Source organism: Notamacropus eugenii, chromosome 3 (genome assembly GCF_028372415.1).
Source record: "Notamacropus eugenii isolate mMacEug1 chromosome 3, mMacEug1.pri_v2, whole genome shotgun sequence".
Lineage (NCBI taxonomy): Eukaryota > Metazoa > Chordata > Mammalia > Diprotodontia > Macropodidae > Notamacropus > Notamacropus eugenii.
The window spans coordinates 301,322,938-301,342,739 of NC_092874.1; the positions used below are offsets into that span (position 1 = coordinate 301,322,938).

The window sequence follows — 19,802 nt, forward strand, 5'->3', positions numbered from 1 at the left end:
AACACCCCACTTAGTGCCTATCTGGAATACTGCGTAGAAGACTCCTTAAATAACTGGTATTAATTAAAGCCCTTGAAGGGTTGGAAAGCACTTCACGCGTGTTATTTTATCTTGGGAATTAGGGGTGATATTTTATTATCACTTTTTTGTAGATGAGGAAACTGAGGCAGAGATGAAGTGACTTACTTGCTCAGTGTCATACATCCAGCTTCAGACCTAAGTCTTTCTGACTCTAAGACCAGCATTCTGAAGGTCTGCTAATCCAACCTCCTCAGTTTACAGATGAGAAAATGAAGACCCCAGAGGTCAGATGATTTACCCAAGATCACACAGCTAGTAAGTGACACAAGTTCCTTGATTCCAAATCCGTAGCATTTCCCACTCTATCCTGCTTGTTTTATGAGGTAGTGAGTTCTCTGTTATTAGAATTATCCAAGTGAAGGTTAGAAGACCATTTGTTGGAGATTATGCTAAGGGGATTCGTTCAAGGAACAGGTACCTTCCAATTGTGGAAGGTACTCTTACTCCACTCTGCCATTTGCTCAAGCCTGATGGGCATCATGACAGGCTGTGACTTATGTAACCTTCAAGAAGTCACGTTAGGTGTCACTCAGATCACCAAGAAATAAAATCTTTCCTCTGAAAAGCTGGAGACATTCTGTCCCCAGTCTGGATGTGTGTGCACATGTGCATATACATGTGTGTGCCCATGTGTGTATACGTGTGTGCATAATCTACCTTCTTTTCCCAGACCATAAACAGACAGCAGGGTTCCCTTTCATGCTAAGGTCAGAAGGGATGAATGCAGACACACTGGCAGCAGAGGTCCAGCCAGGAAGGCCCTTCGCAGGCTTCCAGCTCCAACCTTGTCCTGCCCATCTCTCCTCCCCAGTCCAAAGGGGACCAGAGGGCAGGGGACTCCCGGAGCAGGATGAGGTTCACTCTCTACAGACAGATGATGAGGATGATGAGGATGATTCCCTGATTCTCTCTCTCTCTCTTTCTCTCTCTCTCCAACAATTATCTCTGGCCATCTGCTGCCTTCCTCCCAAACCTATCACTTCTGACCCCTCAGCTCATCTTCAGATAGAGCTGTCATTCCTGACTTACTGCTGGGAGGAGACATCATTTTCTCTCTTAGCTGAATGTTAATTGGGATCTGGGTTTTTTTTTCCCTTTTCTTTTTAAATTCAGCTTTAACTTGATTCCCTGGGCTGTTTCTTCCTCCTACAGGAAATGTACATTAGTATGAAAACATTCCAGCCAGGCAGCGAAGGAGTCCTGGGGGGTAGTAGGGGGCAAAAAATCAAAAGTCAACAGAAACTAGAGTGAGAAGAAAGAAAATATCTTCCTGGAACATTTCCATAATAATAGTGTCTGCTTCCAGGGCAACAATTTGGAGCTGAGGTATAATGGAACAAACGTTCAATTTCAGGTCAGAAGACATGAGTGCAAATCCTGGCTTTGTGGCTTTCTACAAGTAACGATGAGACCTTGGCCAAGTTAGGTCACCTCATGGGGCCTCAGTCTCCTTCAAGGGTAATGATTCTTGGATTGTTTAACTCGCAGTTATTGTGAGGAAAGTGCTTTGCAAACTAAAGACTAGAAAGAGCTAATATACGTAAAGCACTTTGCATGCCATAAACATATAAATGTCTGTTATTACTAATGCTACTAAAACTTGAAGCAATATACAAATGGGAATTGTTAAGTTAGCCACCAGGTGGCGCCGATAGCCACTACGCTGGTCCTGTTTGGGGTTTCCACACATAACACTCCTATTTCCTGTCCTCCTACCGCCTGGCCCCTAGCCCTGGAATAAACTCCTTCCTCACCTTTGTCTCCTTCAAAGCTCAGTCCAAGTGCTATACTAATTATATCTCCAACTTCTAGTGCCTCCTTTCCACCGAATGACTTTGTTTTTATTTTGTGTATATCTTATATACTATATGCTGTGTCCATCAGTGGAATAGAAGCTTTCAAGGGCAGGAGCTGTCTCAGTTTTGTCTTTGCATTCCTATTGCCTAGCACAATGTTCAGCATATAGTAGGTGCTTCTTGCCTGAGTGAATGATTCATTGACACCTCAGTAACTACACTCACCTTGATGCTCACCTTGATAGCAATAAGGTCTTACTCCACTGAGTCAAAATGTGTGTTGGGGGAAATGTCAAACTTTCTATGGCTCTCACACAGGAACTTGACCTTCTGTCCCCCTGGCTCAGCTTTTCTTTGGGTAGCCATACAGACAGCCTAGGTCTAGGGAGTGTGGTTAGTGCACATTTATCCAACTGGAAGCAGCCCTTAAGCCTCCACCCTAGAAGAATCTTTACCATCTCCCTTGATCGGGTTGTATTTCACGGAGCCTGATGGACACCCTAAGGGATGGCCAAGCCTGCTTAGACGCACTTTAGCACGTTTTAGTCTTGGTAAGGAATCAATTAAATACAAGAAAAAAGTCATAGACCATCTTCCCTGCAGCTGCAGAAGGGCTCGTAGCCTCTGCTAAATAGTACCCAGGGTGCTCAGAACTTGAGAGTTCTAGGAAAGACACAGCCTAGTTTGTTTGGTTCCTCATAGTTATCCCTCTTAGAACCAGAAAGGAGTATAGACAGTGCTATGCAGTCCACAGCTGATGTATGATCAGCATCCAGCAGGGCCGTTCACAGGGTGGAGACTGAAGAACTCTGACCCAGGGACCAGAACTCTCTCAGCGAAGGTTATGGGCTTGGGAAAAGAAAAAAGGTCCCATGACCAGGGCTTTCACCCATCTGGGGCTCTGTTACTGGAAGTCAATCAATACTCAATGAGCATTTATTAAGCATCTACTATATACCAGGAAGAGGAGGGGGGAAGAGTGAGGAAAGGAAGGAGGGAAGGAAGGAAGGAAGCAAGGAAGGAAGGAAGGAAGGAAGGAAGGAAGGAAGGAAGGAAGGAAGGAAGGGAAGGGAAGAAAGATGGTTAAGAAGCTCACAGTCTAATGGAAAGACAATATGCAAACATCTCTGTGCAAACAAGATCTAAACCGGATAAATTAAAGAGAATCCCTCAGAAGGAAGGTCTTTTGTAGAAGAGGGGTTCTCAGCTGAGCCTTGAAAGAAGCTGAGGATCTGAGCCCAGTTCCCAGTGGCTTCAGCCTGACATCCACCATGCTGCCCTGGGATCTCCCTGTCCTTGAGACCTTCACTCCAGGACCCCTACTTCTGGCTGCCTCCCCTCCTCTTGCCCAGTTTTTCCAAGGGCAGAGACAGGGGCAGAAGCACAGAGAAAGGAGGGTAGAATCAGAGGGACACCACGTGGTCTCCTTGGATATTCACAGCATTTCTATGAGGTAGGGCTCACTCTAGGGTAAGTGAGGTTTTAGAGAGTTTATTTTGTGTGACAGCTAAGGTCTCTGAAGGCAGGGAACCTCCTGTGTAAATCTTGACCCTCCCTTTGAGGCCCTTGACACACATTCGTTCAGTGGATTTCATTGGAGTGCATGTGGCACAGTGCCTGGCATAGCAGGTGCTTCATTAATGTTAGTTGACTTCCTGAAGGCAGGGTCCTGTGTCTTCAAGTCTGTGTCTCCACTACCCCATCCTCGGCCACAACACAGCTTGGACCCTCCCTGCGTGCTGAGCTCTGTCCTTGAAGGTCCATGAAAGCTTCTAAATCAATGCAGGAGACACCTGGGAAATTGTGTGAGAGCACCAGGGATGGAGACATAAATATGAAATTTATACTGGGCTAATTAAAGCTACTCACGAGGGCTATGAGGGATGCTGGAGTGACTGAGAGACCTTTTATTTCAGCCTAGATCAGGGATGGGGGACCTGCAGCCTTGAGGCAACATGTGGCCCTCTAGGTCCTTAAGTGCAGCCCTTTGAGGGTATACAAATTAGTGGCCTTGAGGCTGCAGGCTCCCCACCCCTGGCTAGATAGAGGATCTGATACTCAAAGCCTGGAAGAGACCTTTAAAGTCACTTAAGTGTCCTTATCCTTGTACAGATTAGAAAACTGAGGCCCCAAGAAGGAAAACAACTTACCCAAAATCACACAGCTATTAAGGGACAAAATCAAAATTCAAATTTTGGTTCTGCAAACTCAGTAGACTTCCCACTGTCCCATAACACCTTAATTCCCCTCCTTTGACAAGGGGAGAGAAAAGTCACTTGGACCATGTTTATTGACTGACTAATTAATAATGGAAAGAGGCAGGAAGACCTGAGTTCAAATTTGGCCTCTGTGTGACCCTGGCCAAGTCACTTAAGCTCTGTTTGCCTTGGTTTCCTCATCTGTAAAATGGGGATAATAACAGCACCTCCCTCCAAAGGTTGCTGTAAGGTTCAAATGATATAATTATTGTAAAATGCCTGGCACAGTGCCCGCCTGGCACAGAGCAGATGGTATTTCAGTGTTAGCTACTATTATTGTTGCTAATGATAGCAATAAATCATCAATTATTAGAACTGGGAGGTGCCTCAGAGATAATCCGGTTCACCAGACTAATGCATCAGAGGGGGCGGCCAAGGCCCACAAGATAATGAAAGAGGCAGGCTAAGGCTCAGTGGTCACCCCACAATACTAGGATAAACACAGAATTTAAAATCCTCATCATTTCTGGGTGTCCCATATTTAAACCTGGAGGAGATCTCACAGGTCATTTAAGCCAGAGAAGTCTGACAGTCGGCCTGTGAGCCAAACACTCCCCAGGGCAGCCTGAACCAGGAGAAAATGTAATATGTAACAAAACATAGATAATGTTCATAAGTGATGTTCTAAATCAATATGCATCCAGTAGGGGTCTTCACGGAAGATGAAGTGGTCTGATTCGCTGTGGAATTCAACCTTCCTGCCAACCCCTTTACTCTCTCAATGAGTCCAAATAGCATTGAAAAGGACCTCCAAAGGCCACCTAGACTTATGGTTGAGTGACCCAGGCATTCCTTTCTCACTCCTCAACAAGTGCTTGGGCAGACTGGGCTGGGGAGAGGCTGGTAGAGGTCAGTACTCAGCAGGGAAGAGTGGCTAAGGCTAGAGTGAGAAGAACAGTGGGGAGGGGGCTGCAGGATACCCCTAGCAGAGGCCTGGAGAGCCCCTCTCCAATGGGAGGAGAGATGGGGCCAAAAGACCAGAGGGAAGCTCCAGGGGGAAGAGGCCAAGAAAAACCTGTGGCAGAAGGTCTCCTTTGAGCTGAAATTGGGAGGAAGCCAGGATTCTCAGCTAACCTACTCTTCCTTAATTATTCCTTGCCTGTAACCAGCACCAGCCTCCTTCCCACTCCTCCCCTACCTCTCCCCTTCCCTCTGAAAGACAGCAGGATTCCATGAGCTCTCCAAGAGCCCATAGTGAAGTGGACAGAACATTACTATTAAACTGAGAGGCTTTCCTTTCAGGGAGAAGTCCGAGCTCTTGAAAAGAATGTTGTTGATTCCCAAAGGCAAAACAGCCTGTTCTCCTGCTCCTGTTCAAGGCCAAGCCAAGCTTATTATGTATCCCAAACAGACAGACAGACAGACAGGTGGGCAGATGGATGGACAGACAGACAAACAGAGAGACAGATGGATGGACACATAGATGGGTGGATGGATGGATGGATGGATGGATAGACAGGCTTAAAATGACAAACAAATAGGTAGATGGACACATAGACAGATAGACAGACAAGCAGACAGGCAGGTAGGTAGATAGATAGATAGATAGATAGATAGATAGATAGATAGATAGATAGATAGATAGATAGGTGGGTAGGTAGGTGGGTAGGTAGGTAGGTAGATGATAGATGGATAGATAGACAGGCAGGCAGACAGATGGGCAGACAGATGGATGGACACATGGATGGATGGATGGATGGATGGATAGACAGGCTTAAAATGACAGAAAAATAGGTAGATGGATGCATAGATAGATGGACAAGCAGGTAGGCAGATAGATGGACAGACAGATAGATGAATAGACAGATAGATAGAAAGAGAGAGAGATCTAGGTACAGATGTAGATATTGTCAGTAAACATTCATTATGCACCTACTACATGTCAGGCACTGAGACTATAAATAAGAAAAAATAAAATCCCTGCTCTCAAGGAGCTTAGGATCTCTTAGATGGTGATAAAATAGAAGAGAAAGCTGAAAAAGGATGGATGAGGGAGAAGAAGGTACCTGGTGGGGAGGGCAGGCAGAGAAGTCCCAGAGTGGAGGGGGTCAGGAGATTTCTGTGTCCAGGCACTCTCTTTAAAGGGAGGTTTTGAATTTACGGTTCCAATTGCAGAAATGAGGCAAGAAGGAAGGGGTCTAGAGTTGAGATCAGAGAAGTAAAGGGGCTCCAAGTACCTAGTTCAATTCTCTCCTTCCCCCAACCACAACCCTCTTTGGGAGCTAGATTGCCCAGACTCCCCATTTCCAGGATTCCGGAATCCTCTCTTCTCCTGGGCAGGATTGGTTGTTCCCCCAGTGCCTGCTGCTTCCTGGTCCCAGTTGCAACCATGACTGAAAAGCAAGCACAGGTTGAGTTGTTCATCAAGGCCCGCAGTGATGGTACCAAGATTAGGAACTGCCCCTTCTCCCAAAGACTTTTCATGGTGCTCTGGCTTTTCAATGTCACCACTGTAGACACTAAGAGGAGAACAGAGACAATATTGAAGCTATGTCCTGGAGGTCAGCTCCCATTTTTACTGTATGGCACTGAAGTACACACAGACACTAACAAGACTGAAAAGTTTTTGGAGGAGCTGAGTCCCCCTAGGTACCCCAAGTTGGCGGCTGAGAACCCAGAATCCAATACAGCTGGCCAAGATTTTACAGCTCACAAAATTTTCTGCCTACACCAAGAATTCAAACCCTGCATTCAATGCCAGCTTGGAGAAGGGACTGTTGAAAGCCCTGAAGGTTCTTGACAACTATCTGACATCACCACTTACCGAGGAGATTGTCAAGACAAGTGCAGAAGATGAAGGTGTCTCCCACCGAAAGTTTCTGGTTGGTGATGAGCTTACGATGACTGATTGCAATCTACTGTCCAAGCTCCACATTGTATAGTTTGGATGTAAGAAATATTGGGAATTTTCTATCCCAGAAGAGTTTCAAGGGGTGTAAAGATACCTGTGCAATGCTTATGCCAGAGAGGAAGTCACCTCTACCTGTCCAGATGCTGAGGATGTAGTGGTGGCCTATGAGCTAGTAGCTAAAGTCCTACAGTAGCCATGGACAGAGCTGCTTTCCTCCTTTACCCCACTACTTCTTTCACAAATGGCTTGATAAGGCTGCCCAATGAACACATTTCAAGATGGTCACTGAGCACAGAATTTTGAAATAAAGTACCTAAGGGCAGGATGGGGAGGGAAATGAGTTGGGTTTTTTTTTGAAAGGGATAGGATGAAAATATTTCAATAATGAATGTTAAAATACAAAAAAAAAAAAAAGAATTTATGGTTCCACCTTCTAATTAGAGAGGTCCAGGGGAGTGGGGAGGCAGAGTTAGGGGTGTGTATGTGTGTGTGTGTGTGTGTGTGTCTATATCTGCCTTCGTAGGTACATGGGCATATTACATATGTGTGAATAGACATGTGTATGTCATCTATTATTTATATATTATATACATGCTCCATCAATCTATCTCTACATCTGTCTATGGAATATTTCTGTATCTGTGTATGTGTGTATTACGTTATTGTTCTGATTAGTTGTGTCTGACTTTCTGTGACCTCCTTTGGGGTTTTCTTGGCAAAAATACTGAGGGTTTGCCTTTTTCTTTTCCTTCTCCACCTCATTTTACAGATGAGGAAACTGAGGCAAACAGGGTGAAGTGATTTGTCCAGGGTCACACAGCTAGTAAGTGTCTGAGGCCATGTTTGAAGGTAGGTTCTCCTGACTCCAGGGCCAGTGCTCTGGCTGTGCCCTGACTGTGCCTCCTAGCTGCATGCATATACATGCACCCACACATACGCACATACACATACATACACATATGCATACAGACACATGCATTCCACTAAGGCAGGGCCTGTGTCTTATCTTCAATAAATAGCCTCCTCTGAAGGGAACTCTGGGAAACTCTCCTTTCTACTTCCCCCAACATATCCAATGAATTGCTGATTGTCTATTCCAGCCAAACTGGTCTATTTTCTGTTCCTGAATTCAGCACTTCATATCCCTCGCCAGGCCTTTGCCCAACCTGAGCTCCCATCACAGGAAGTCTGCAAGCAGTAGATTTATCAGGCATCTGGGAGGCTGTGGAAGGAATTCCTGAAAGGAGAAGAGGCTGGAGTGAATGACTTCTAAAGTCCCATTAAAGCCTGAAGATCTCTAATTTTCTGTCCCTGGGCACTTTAAGTCCCCAGTTAGGCTTTATCCTGTTGTTGCTCCCCTCCATACTCTTCTGTGGCAGCTGCCTGGGGCCTTGAAGATCTAGTCCTTAGCCTGGTGTTTAACACCTTCCAGGTCTGGCCCCCTGCCTCTCCTGTCAGTAGGAGGCTCGAGGATTTGATTTCACGTTTCATATGGATTCTGTACTCGGGTCCAGTTACTCCCCATTCCACCCTATCTGCCCAGCTGTTCTCCACACACAGCAGGAGCAGCTTGAGTGTCTCCACCTGCCACCACCTCAGTTTTCTGGCTCTTTTAGGTCCCAGAAAGAAGAGAAAATGCAGAGCTGAGTGGCCTCTGGGCATTTTATGTAAATGGGATTGCCGGAGGCCATTCTCTTAGAGAGTCCTTCTGGCTTTGGGAGGTATGTTCTGGGCTAGCGACTCCTGGGGGACCTTTCCAAGGTGACCCCCTGAGCCCTTGGTGAAGGCCCTGCCTGAGGGGAGGGACTGCCCCAGGGAGAGAGGGTAGGTGAGCTAGGAGGGGCGACCTTGGGCAAAGAGGAAGGGAGGGATGATTCTCCTGCCAGTAGGTCCATGGCCAAGCTCAGAAGAGGAGTCAGGGACTGAAAGATTCAGGCTCCCACAAGGGCCTGACACCTCCACAAGGGGCTTTTAAGTGGATTCATTTTCTATTTCATTTTGGTGAAACCCACTTAAGTTATGTGGGTGAGCAGTCTTTTTAAGGTCCCACTGACCTTGGAGAGGGAATGGGGACAAAGCTGTGTGATCATTCATACCCCTTACTGAGGGATGGGTCTGGTCTGAGCATGTTTAGTTGGGAGCCGGCTTTTCAAGCATGCCCAGCTTCTCCATTTGGTAGCTCAAGGTTGACGGGGTAGGCCGCAGCTCATGTGGATGGGTATTTATACACCAAAACTATATTACACACCAAAACTGCAAACTTGCCTGCGGATTCTTCTTCCTATGTGACATCTCATGTCCAGCCTCCAAGCTTTTGCATTGATGGGTCCCCCATATCTACAATGCAAACCTTCCTCATTTCTGCTTCTTGAACTCTGTATCTCCCTTCAGAGTCCATTTTGCCATGAGGTATTTAATTAATATTTGTCAAGCTGAACTGAATTTTGAATTAACCTGACATATCCCTTTCCTAAGTTCAGACTTGAGTCCTCACTGCTCACCCTAACCTTGAAAGTACTTTGCAAAGAATCTGAAAACTTTGAGTCTGGGCCAAATTGAAGCTGCCTCTTACATTTGAGCAGTTCCAACATGCTTTACAGGCATATTCTTAGAATCCTAAAAATGGCCTGGCAAATTAGGGTGGTGGGAATAATCATTATTTCCATTTTCTAGGGAAAGAAAGAAAGAAGGAAGGAATTACAATTTCCCCATCACCAGAATATTGCTGCCAGCCTCAGCCAGAGAAAACCTGTGACTTCAGGCCAAAGAAATCAGGCTCCACGTTCTTTAATCTTTTTCTGGGCAATTGGATTGGACCTGAAGGAGACCCTGCATTACAGAGAAGGGTGTTAGAAGTTCTATATCCAAGGCTAGACTCTTTGCTCTCAAATACCAGGTCCACCATGAACGCCCATAAAGAAGGGCAAAGAAAATTTGTTTAATCCCAATCAGCAGCAAAACGAAAGTTAGACACAGGAGGGTCTACGCCAAACAGTAGTAGGCAGTGAGATAACTCAGCCCAGTTGAGACAGATATCCTCTCTCATTATGATCCAACCCTGCCACAGGACAGGAACCTGAGACCCAAGGAGTTTAAATAATTGCCCAGGGTCACCTACTTAGTAAGTGTGAGTCCAAATTTGAACCCAGGACTTCCTGACTCCAAGTACTTCAGGGACTCATGATTTCCCAAGTGTGAGCAGTTCTAACATACCAGAAGCTCCTGGGTGTGGCTGCCTGAGTCAGCAACAGCCGTGATTGAGAAGGGCAATCTTCCCCGTAGGCAGCCAGCCTGGTGATGAGCCAACAAGGCCCTGAATGACAGTTACAGAATGGAACTTGGAGGTGACTGAGGGTCCCTGTCCTCCCATCTAGTCTGGAGAGACAGCCAGTGGTCAGCCTCAGGGCTGCCCCAGAGTGAGATAAAGCCACTGGAGAGCCCTGGTGCTGCCCTGGGCCAGAAAAGCCCAGGAAGTCCAAAAGAATGGAGCTGTATGGAAAGATAAGAAAACAAAATAAAAATATAAACCAAGGCACCAAGGATGTGAGGGCCTGAAAGGGCTGCTCTCTGCATCAGCAGAGGGTCAACCCACATAGGTGAATGAAAGAGTGAAATATGTTGGATAGTTTTTAAAACTGAAAAAACTTTTTCTTAAATGTAGTGGGTTTTTAAAATAATAATAACAAGAATATGTTAATATAGGATTTTGAGGTTTGTAAAGTACTTTCTTCAGGGGTATGAAGGAGGGAAAGTGAGGACTATCATGTTACAAACGAAAAAACAGAGGCCCAGTGAGGTTCGACAACTTGCCCACAGCCACATGCCTGGGACTCGAACCCAGATCTCCTGGCACCAAGCCCACTACCCTGCAATTGTCTTTCTGAAAACGCACCATGTTTGGAGACTAGAGACTATATGTGGTACTCCCCTCAAATAAATAGAACATGTTATTAAATGGTCATTCTGCCACATCGGTTTTTTTGTTGTGCCTAAAGCTGATTCATTTATTCATTCATTCAACAGATATTACTACAGTATCTATTACTAAAGAGAATAACACAGCATTGAGTAGGTTATGCAGGTGGCTGGGTGGCGCAGTGGATAGAATGTTAGCACTGGAGTCAGGAGGACTTGAGTTCAAACCTAGCCTCAGACACTTACCAGCTGTGTGATCCTGGGCAAGTCACTTCACTCTGTTTGCCTCAGTTTCCCCAACTGTAAAATGAGTTGGAGAAGGACATGGCAAAGGATTCCAGTATCTTTGCCAAGAAAACTCCAAATCATGTCATAGAGAGTGGAACAAGATGGAAAATAACTGAACCACCACAAGAAGTAGCTTACAGCCTAGTAGTAAGAATTATAGCTAACATTTATATATAGCATTTTGAGGTTTGCAAAGCTCTTTATGTGTTCATTCAAAACTCACAACAACTCTGTAGGTAGGCATCCTTATTATCCTCATTTTACAGTTAGAGAAACTGAGGCAGGCTGAGGTTAAGTGGCTTGTTTAGGGTCACACAGGTAGTAAGTGTCTGAGGCCGAATTTGAACTCAGGTCTTCCTGACTCCAGGGCCAGCATTCTATATCTACTGAGCCCCCTAGCTGCCCAAAAATAGTATTTTGGTGGGCTCAAAATCAGCTTTGTATTTCCCTGCATTATTTAAGTAGTTAGCTACCCATAAGAGATTACCTAGCTAATGCTGTCACTTTTCAATGTGTGCCTTGCTTTGTGGAACAGGTGCATTATGGAAAATGTTGGGGAATTGCTGGTACCTGCTGATTTACATTTTTTTTAACTGGAGATGTGTTCTTAGGGAAAAGTTTTGGTCTCAATATACAATGATCAAATTTATAGTTTAGTGGGCTGCCAAGGTTTCCCTATCCGATAGTTCAAAGAAGAGGGAGGGGAAGGAGAAGGATGGGAATAATAATTTGCTGCCTACATGGGGACTACACCCTCAGCCTGAGTGGGCCATCCTAGAAATTTTCTGAGTATAAAAGCCAAGCTGCAATTTGAAAAATACCTGGATGCCAGCATGGGCACTTAGCAATGTCACAGAAGGGTCACATTTCTCTGGAAGTGAACTTCATTCATTCCAAGGCAGCCTGTCTGCACAACTCCTAGAAAGGCAAAGTCAGGGTGACAAGCTGAGGGGTGTGTGTGTATGTGTGTGTGTGTGTGTGTGAGAGAGAGAGAGAGAGAGAGAAACAGACAGAAAAACAGACAGAGACAGAAGAGAGAGAGAGAGAGAGAGAGAGAGAGAGAGAGAGAGAGAGAGAGAGACTTGTTTAGCCTTTCCTTGACTGGGGATAAGGAGTGAGGCTCACAGAAATCTCAGACCTAGAGATGAAGGGGGACTCAGGTCTTCTAATTCAACAGATGAGGAAACTGAGGCCCAGACAGATCTTGCCCCCCATCCCTCCTCCCAGCCCCTGCCCACCTGAACCCACCTCTGACCCCTCTGATGCTGGGAGAGCCCAGAGTTAGGCAGAGGAGGGCACTCCCAAGCTCCAGAACCCAAGGATCCCTAGCCAAGAGAATGATAAGTATGCCCTTGGCACCCCTTTCAGCTACATTTGGTCCATATCAGACAGGACATCAGTTTGCATCCTACTGGCCTAAAAATCATAGGGTGTGTTTTAAAGTTGAACATAAAAAACCTTTTTTGCACTCACTCATTGTCTGATTTCTCTGGGTTAATTTCTTTCAAGCTAATTTGCATGGCTGATTAATTCCTACCTTACTTCATGGAAAATGCAATCTCACCTCCTCCCTCCTGGGCTATCTGAGCTCCATCGAGGTTCCTCCTAGGCCTGTCTCTCCTGGAACCTTGGGTGGGTGCTGCCCAGCTGGGCTGGAACATAGTTGAAGTCCTTTCTAGGAAATGATAATGATCTCAGTTACCCAGAATCTGTGATCTCAAGCACCAAATGAAATGTGGTTAGGGTCTGTCCTAATTTCATTGACTCAAGATGAAAGTAGGGGAGGCAGAGAGGAGGCCTCAGACATGGGCAGCAGCCCTCCTTCTGAAGGAGCTCTGCCTGTTCTTGGTCTGCAGCGGGAATTTTCATGATGCATTAAAGAAAAAGATCTATGCAAACTGGGAAGTGACATTTTTGGTAGAGTGGCTTAGCAGGTACATCTGAGGCAGCTCAAGGAGATGGGGCCCTAATTAGCCCCTGTTTGAACCAGAAAACCCTAGAATTCAAATCTGGGCCATCTGCAGAGTGAACATTAATGTTTTCTAACAATTATTTATAATCATATCAGTCTCTAAGGCTCTCCAGAGGGCAATGAGAACATCATAAACCCCTGCTCCCATCTTCTCCAAATGTCTCTTCATGGTGTGGAGGCAGGTCTGGGTCTTCCTAATCAATAAATTAACCAGTTTTTATTAAGCACCAACTATATGCCCTCCAACCTGCCAGATGCCAGAGACACAAAGACGATTGTGAAAATGTTTCTGATCTCAATAACATAGCTAGTGCTTTAAAAATCTTATCTCATTTGAGCCTTAGAATGATCCTGGAGGTAAGTGCTATTATTATCTCCATATTACAGATTAGGAAACTGAGTCAGGATGAGGTTAAGTGACTTGACCAGGCTCACACAACTAGTAATTATCTGAGACTGGCTTTGAACTCAGATCCTTCTGACTTCAGGCCCTACACTCTATGATCTTATGATTAGGTTGGCTACCAAGTGGTGGAATTTTTCAGGCCAACACACTCACAAAGACTGGCAATGCTAGCATTTATATCAAGCTTTAAGGTCTGCAAAATGCTTTCTTATTCCTTTGATTTTGATCTAAGACACAGAGGAGCTGTTATGTGTATCAGTGGAAGGCATAGCCAACCTGAGGAATATGCACATTCCTTATACACATATCCTTCCCATTTTGAAGTAAGCTTAAACACATGCACATGCACATGCACACAATGCACCAACACACTCATCATCTGGGATCTCTCTAATTCTACCCCTGACACTTACTTGGGAGACTTGATCAAGTCCCTAGGCCTGTTTTCTTCTCTGTAAAATGAGAAGGTAGAGTTCCCTTCAGTCTCTGGATCTGTGCTCAACAATCCCTTTGTTAGATGCCAACTTTGGGCTAGGCACTGCTCCAGGCAATGAGGGTGTAGAAACAAAGATGGAACCTCAAGGGGCTTCCATACCATCTTGTCTGGGACACCTTTTCCGACACCTCATGCCTGTGAGACTTCGAATCTCCGCTCCTGTGGCCACTGACACTGACCATCTGTCTCTACACTACCATTGGCTGGTGTGTCTCTTTGGAGATGGTGGCATACCCTGATTTTTATTAAAGAGCATCAGCCCCAAGGAGAGGGATGCTTGGACAATGGGCTTTTGTGCAGGGAGCAGCTTGGGATGACTGGAAGTCCCACAGGTTCCTCCTTGTGCCCACTCCTCTCCTCCTATTCAGTTCCAAGCCCAGCTGATCGTCTGGTGCTTCAACACGACATAAATAAATGTCATTCATCCCAACAACGCTTGTATAAGAAGCTATTATCATCTCTATTGTACCCAGACAAAGAAATGACTTGCCCCTGGTTACAGGAAGCCGGGGGGAATATGGAGAATACACTCTGGATCTCCCAGCATCTGCCCCTTTAGCATTTTATTCTTAGAAATCTCTGCCTTCTTTCCCAGGCTCCTTTGGGTTGGGGTCCCTGCCAAATAGCGAGAATGGCTAAGAGAATGTCCTCAACTGTTTGCTGTTGTGGAGTCTCTGATTCTCTGTGACCCCACTTGAGGTTTTCTTGGCAGAGACGCCAGAATGTTTTGTCATTTCCTTCTCTAGTTCATTTTACAGATAAGGAAACTGAGGTAGACAGGGTTAAGTGACTTGCCCAGAGTCACACCGTTAGGAAGTGTCAGAGGCCAGATGGGAACCTGAGTTCCTTACTGCAGGCATAGCACTCTATCTACCTAGCTGCTTTCAACCATATCGCAGGTTAATATAGTAGGGAGGAAACTCAGAATCCATAAAGATTTGATTTCACAGGGGAAATATGATGAGTCGTCCAAAAATGAGGAAGAAAGTGATCAGAACACAGACGAACTGAGAGAACCAAGTCTATATCCATGGCCAATAAAGAGACGGGACTGTGATGCAGTGGGAAGAGAGCTAGGTTAGGAGTCACAAGATCTGAGTTCAAATCCTGACTCTGCCACTTATTAGTCATGTGACCTTAGGCAGGTCATTGAACATATCTGGACCTCAATTTCCTCAACTGTAAAATGAAGGAATTGCATAAAACAGTCTCTGAGGTTCCAGATCTATGATCCTTGAACATCAGTTCTCCCAACTGTGAAATGAATGTTCCCCCCCAACCCTAGGGCTATGATCCCATGAAGAGTGAGGTTAGAAGGAATCCCCCCAACTCCTCAGTTTATGCTCCAACTTCCAAGACTCCAAGAGGTGTGGTCAAAAGATTTTTTCAGGCCACACATCTCCAGCTAAAAGGAACCCAAAGTGAACCAATTACCTAGATAGTTGAGAGGAAAGTTTGCATTTGTATGATTCTCAAAGGCAACTGATGCCAAACATTCAAGTGGATCTATGATTTTATCCATTTAGGAGTTCCTTCCAGCAACACATCTTTGTCTGTCCATTCTGTGTGACTCTTGTTCATGTCCATCCAAAGTTTCACTGAAAGGAGTCCGCCCAACATGCTTTCCTCTATTTCTCCCAATGTTCCCAGGGTATCTGGGGAGCCCACTGGCCATCTACCTCTTGGCCTTCACTCTTAGCACATGACCAGCCCATCTTCCTTCCCATACACTCCCTTTCCTGTTCTTCATTGGAGTTTCCAACTAGTTATATAATACAGCCTGTTCATTTTTGCCATATATTTTCCCATTACCTTTTTCATGACACTCATCTTTAGTTGTTCATTTTTCTATACAATTTTTTTTCATTTAACAAGCATTTACTTTCTCTGGTTCTCATCTGTTCCCCTTTGCCCCCCAACCTCTCACATTGGAAAGTAAAAAAAAAAAACCACTGTAATCAATGTGCATAGTCACTTATTTTGAGCTTGTCAGGAGCAATGACGTCCAATGACACCAATGGTATATCTGTTTTGAAAAGATGGGCCTTTGTGATCATGGGAAGTTTGAGGTCAGTAAAAGATCTTTGCAATTTCCCAAAGTCCATCCAGTCTGCTCTCCTCCTCCTTTTCAAATCTGGACCCAACTCGTTGTCCATCTGTCCCGTCTGTCCCTAATACACATCAGCTGAGATGAGTCCTGTAGGGTGCCCATTCAGATGCATGTAGAAATCTGGGCAATAGATTTACTTCATCCACTTGGTCTCTCCCTTGCGGATGGATAGATCACACTCCATTGAGTGGTTACAAATCCCTTCCAGACAGCTCTGCAGCATCTTGAAGCTTGATGCAATCCACACCACAGAACACTCATCCACAAACGGCAACATTTGGAAGACTTCATCATCCGCAGGGACTCCCTCTCCTGACTTGGATTCATTGTTGTTGAGTTGTTTCACTTGTGTCAGACTCTTCATGACCCCTTTTGGAATTTCCTTGGCAAAGATACTGGAGCGGTCTGCATTTTCCTTCTCCAGTTCATTTTACAGATGAGGAAACTGAGGGAAACAGGGCTAAGTGACTTGCCCAGCTGTCACACAGCTATTAAGTGTCTGAAGCCAGATTTGAACTCAGGAAGAGGAGTCTTCCTGCTTCTAGGTCCTGAACTCTACTGCAACAACTAGCTGCTGGTATCTCTTCTACAACAGGTACAAATATTTTTGGCAAGCAGCGAGTGACCCGCAAATAAAACAAACAAACAAATAAATAAATGAAGCCCTTTACAAATGCTTGCTGACTGGCCTTTATCTGCCTCTTTTGTGCTTTGATGGATGTTTATGACCAGATGGTCACAGAACAGCGTTGTTTCTGCTGTTTCATCTTCCAGGGATGCTAGAATGATCTTAGATTCTGCTGAGGTGAATGCTTTTTGGTCATCAACAAACAGTAGGCATGATGTCATATCATGATGTCATCAGACATGTCTGACTCTTTGGGACCCTATTTAGGGTTTTCTTGGCAAAGATACTGGAGTGGTTCGCCATTTCCATAGGCACAATAGGATCTCATACTCATATATTTCAGTCAATTGTGAGAAAATAAAGATATGCTCCATTGGTCAATATCGTTTGCAAACTCTGCTTGTTCTCTACTGATACCCTCATCAAGGATACCCTCATTTCGTATATAGATGACTTTCACAAAGATTTCGTGTAGATAGGAGAGTAGGCATAGAGGTTGGTAGGTGTTAAAGTTTTCTTGGTGAACTTTTTAAAATGAATTTATAAATTATAAATTAATAAGGTCAGAGATTTTTCTTTCACCTAGTTAGTGTCTTTCTTTCTTAGACACCTTGTAAATCAGTTCCTTTCTAGTTGTACCAGCTCAAGCATGATCTTTTCTCTCCACATTTGATGAATCTGGTTGTTTTTCCTGCCTTCATTCTCTTTAATGCTATTCCTGCTTCCTATGTAAGTACCTCAGAAACTATAATTTAGAATCCAAGTACGGGGTGCACTATTTTTCAGGAGAAAACAGTTTGTGGTAATGATTTTTGCAGATCTTTTCCAATTTTCTTCTTTCCTGCTTCATCTTTGAATACCCTTAAGATTACTTTGCTTAACTGGATAGTTTGCAAACTTTCTCTAGATTGACTTTACCCTCTACTTCTCTCTGCTTTACGAGATAACACTGATCCATCATGGTCCTTTGTAAGATTTACAGACAAGTTTATATTCTAACCCAGTGTTGCCATTGGCATCACCTCTCTCAATTCAGCAAGTCAAATGTTTGCTTCCTGGGTTCTTTTGGTCTCCCTGTTGTACCATTTAACTTATTGACTTAACAATTGGATGAAATTATTTTGGTCAGTATTGGTTGTCATTTCTATTATCCATTTCCCGTTTTAAAAATTTCAACGTCATGTCTAAATAATTCAGGGTTAATTCTTTTCTTAATTATATGCAATATCTTTTTCTCATTATTATACTTTCTTCTTGTTTGTTATAATTCTGCTCTTACCTCTGACAAGTTGATGGTCTGATCGTGCACAGAGAGCTGACTCAGGGTTAACTCCCACATCTGTGATAAGTCTTTTCTTGTCTGTCAAAACATAGTCAATTTTATTCTTTGTGAGATTACTTGGTGCTCACAAGTCTTTGGCCTCTCTCATTTCTTTCCCTTGAGGCAAAACCCAAAGTTGATTCCTACTTCCTGCTAGGTGGGAATTTTCTAGATATTGGCCTCTGCTGGAAGAGTATTGTTTCAGAGTCAGTTTTACAGAGCTGGGTTGAGGAAGATTGTAGCATCTTGTTTTTCCCTAGAGGTTCCCAGGCACAGGGATGGAGTCATGAAGGTGCACCATGGCAGGATGAAAATGTGCTGAATTTGGAGTTATACTCCCAACTTTTTTATTTCCTGCCTTGTGCCCAAGTGACCTTGGGCAAGTCACTTACTCTCTGTTGGTCTCAGTTCCCTCATCTGTCCCATGAGGAAGTTGAATTAGATGACTCCTCAGGTTCCCAACAACTCTGGCCCTACTGTCTCATGATTTTAGTTTCCATTTGGGATCATTGTCTTGGGCCCTATCATCACCCTTGTCAGCTCTTCCTAGTCTAGGTTGGGCAGGAAGAGAGGTGGAGTCTCCTAGTTTAGAGATGGTCATCTCCTCCAGGATATGAACGCCATCTTTAGGGATCTCATCTCAGAAGGTCTCAGCATTTTAGTCCCCTAGCTCTTGGGCTCAAAGGAAACTGAAGGCATCCAGTCCCATCCCCTTCTTTTTCAGGCAAGGAAACTGAGGCCCAGAAAGGTTAACCAACATGCACAAAGTCACACAGGCAGAAAGAAGCAACACTGAGATTTGAACCCATGTCTACTGGGCCATGTTGTTTTCCTTCTCTTCCCAGAGGATGGATGCTAAGTAGACAATGGTCATTCAATAATTTGGTAGTAGAGTTTGGACCAATTTCTTCCCTGCCAAAGAGGGTGTGTTAGCTATCACTCTACTTTCGTGTAGCAGGTACCAGGAAGCCAAAGGGGCAAGATTTGGGGATCAAGTGTTTGTTACAACCAGGCATGGTATAGTCCTTGCTACAGGGAAGGCTGAAGTTGGTGGATCACCTGAGCACCTGCACTGAGTCTGGCATCAGCATGGTGATCCCTGACCCAGAGCCATGGGAGGAGGTCCAAACTTCCCTGCTGATCTGAGTGTGACTGGAGTGGTCCCAGCACTTCTAGCCTGGATAAAATAAGGAGACCCAGCTTTAAAAAGAAAAGTTTATTATTGAGTTACACAGTTAAAAACTATGCCTTCCCCCTTAAGGCAGTTTACACAAAATCTTTACTAAATCTCATAAATGGTGCTAACACTCCCAAACTTATCAGTGAGTGACTTCTTATCAGACTCCAACGAAGCCAAGGTGGCACAGTAAGCAGAGTGCTGGGCCTGGAGTCAGGAAGACTGATCTTCCTGAGTTCAAATCTGGCCTTAGACACTTATTAGCTGTGTGACTCTAGGTAAGTCATTTAACCCTGCTTGACTCAGTTTCCTCATCTGTAAAATGGCAAATCAGTCCAGTATCTCTGCCAAGAAAACTCCAAATGGGATCAGAAAGAGTCAGACATAACTAAACCACAACAACAGAACCAAGTCAACATTTAAAAACACTTTCAGGTTCTTTTCTTTAAATGATCTCCTTCCTCAGAGATTATTTTTGTCTTTTGCTAGGAATCCCTAGTCTG

At 44.6% G+C, this 19,802-nt stretch overlaps 1 long non-coding RNA gene and 1 pseudogene across 1 annotated transcript; one reads left to right on the plus strand and one right to left on the minus strand.

Annotated features, from left to right (window-relative positions):
• Positions 1-3,352: 3,352 nt before the first annotated feature.
• LOC140531554 (uncharacterized) lies at positions 3,353-10,512 on the minus strand. Its single transcript, XR_011976373.1, has 2 exons — positions 10,200-10,512; positions 3,353-3,670 (listed from the first exon to the last, which is right to left on the minus strand). It is a non-coding gene; the product is annotated as an uncharacterized lncRNA (long non-coding RNA).
• On the plus strand, positions 6,465-7,179 carry LOC140531553 (chloride intracellular channel protein 1 pseudogene; annotated as a pseudogene).
• Positions 10,513-19,802: the final 9,290 nt, after the last annotated feature.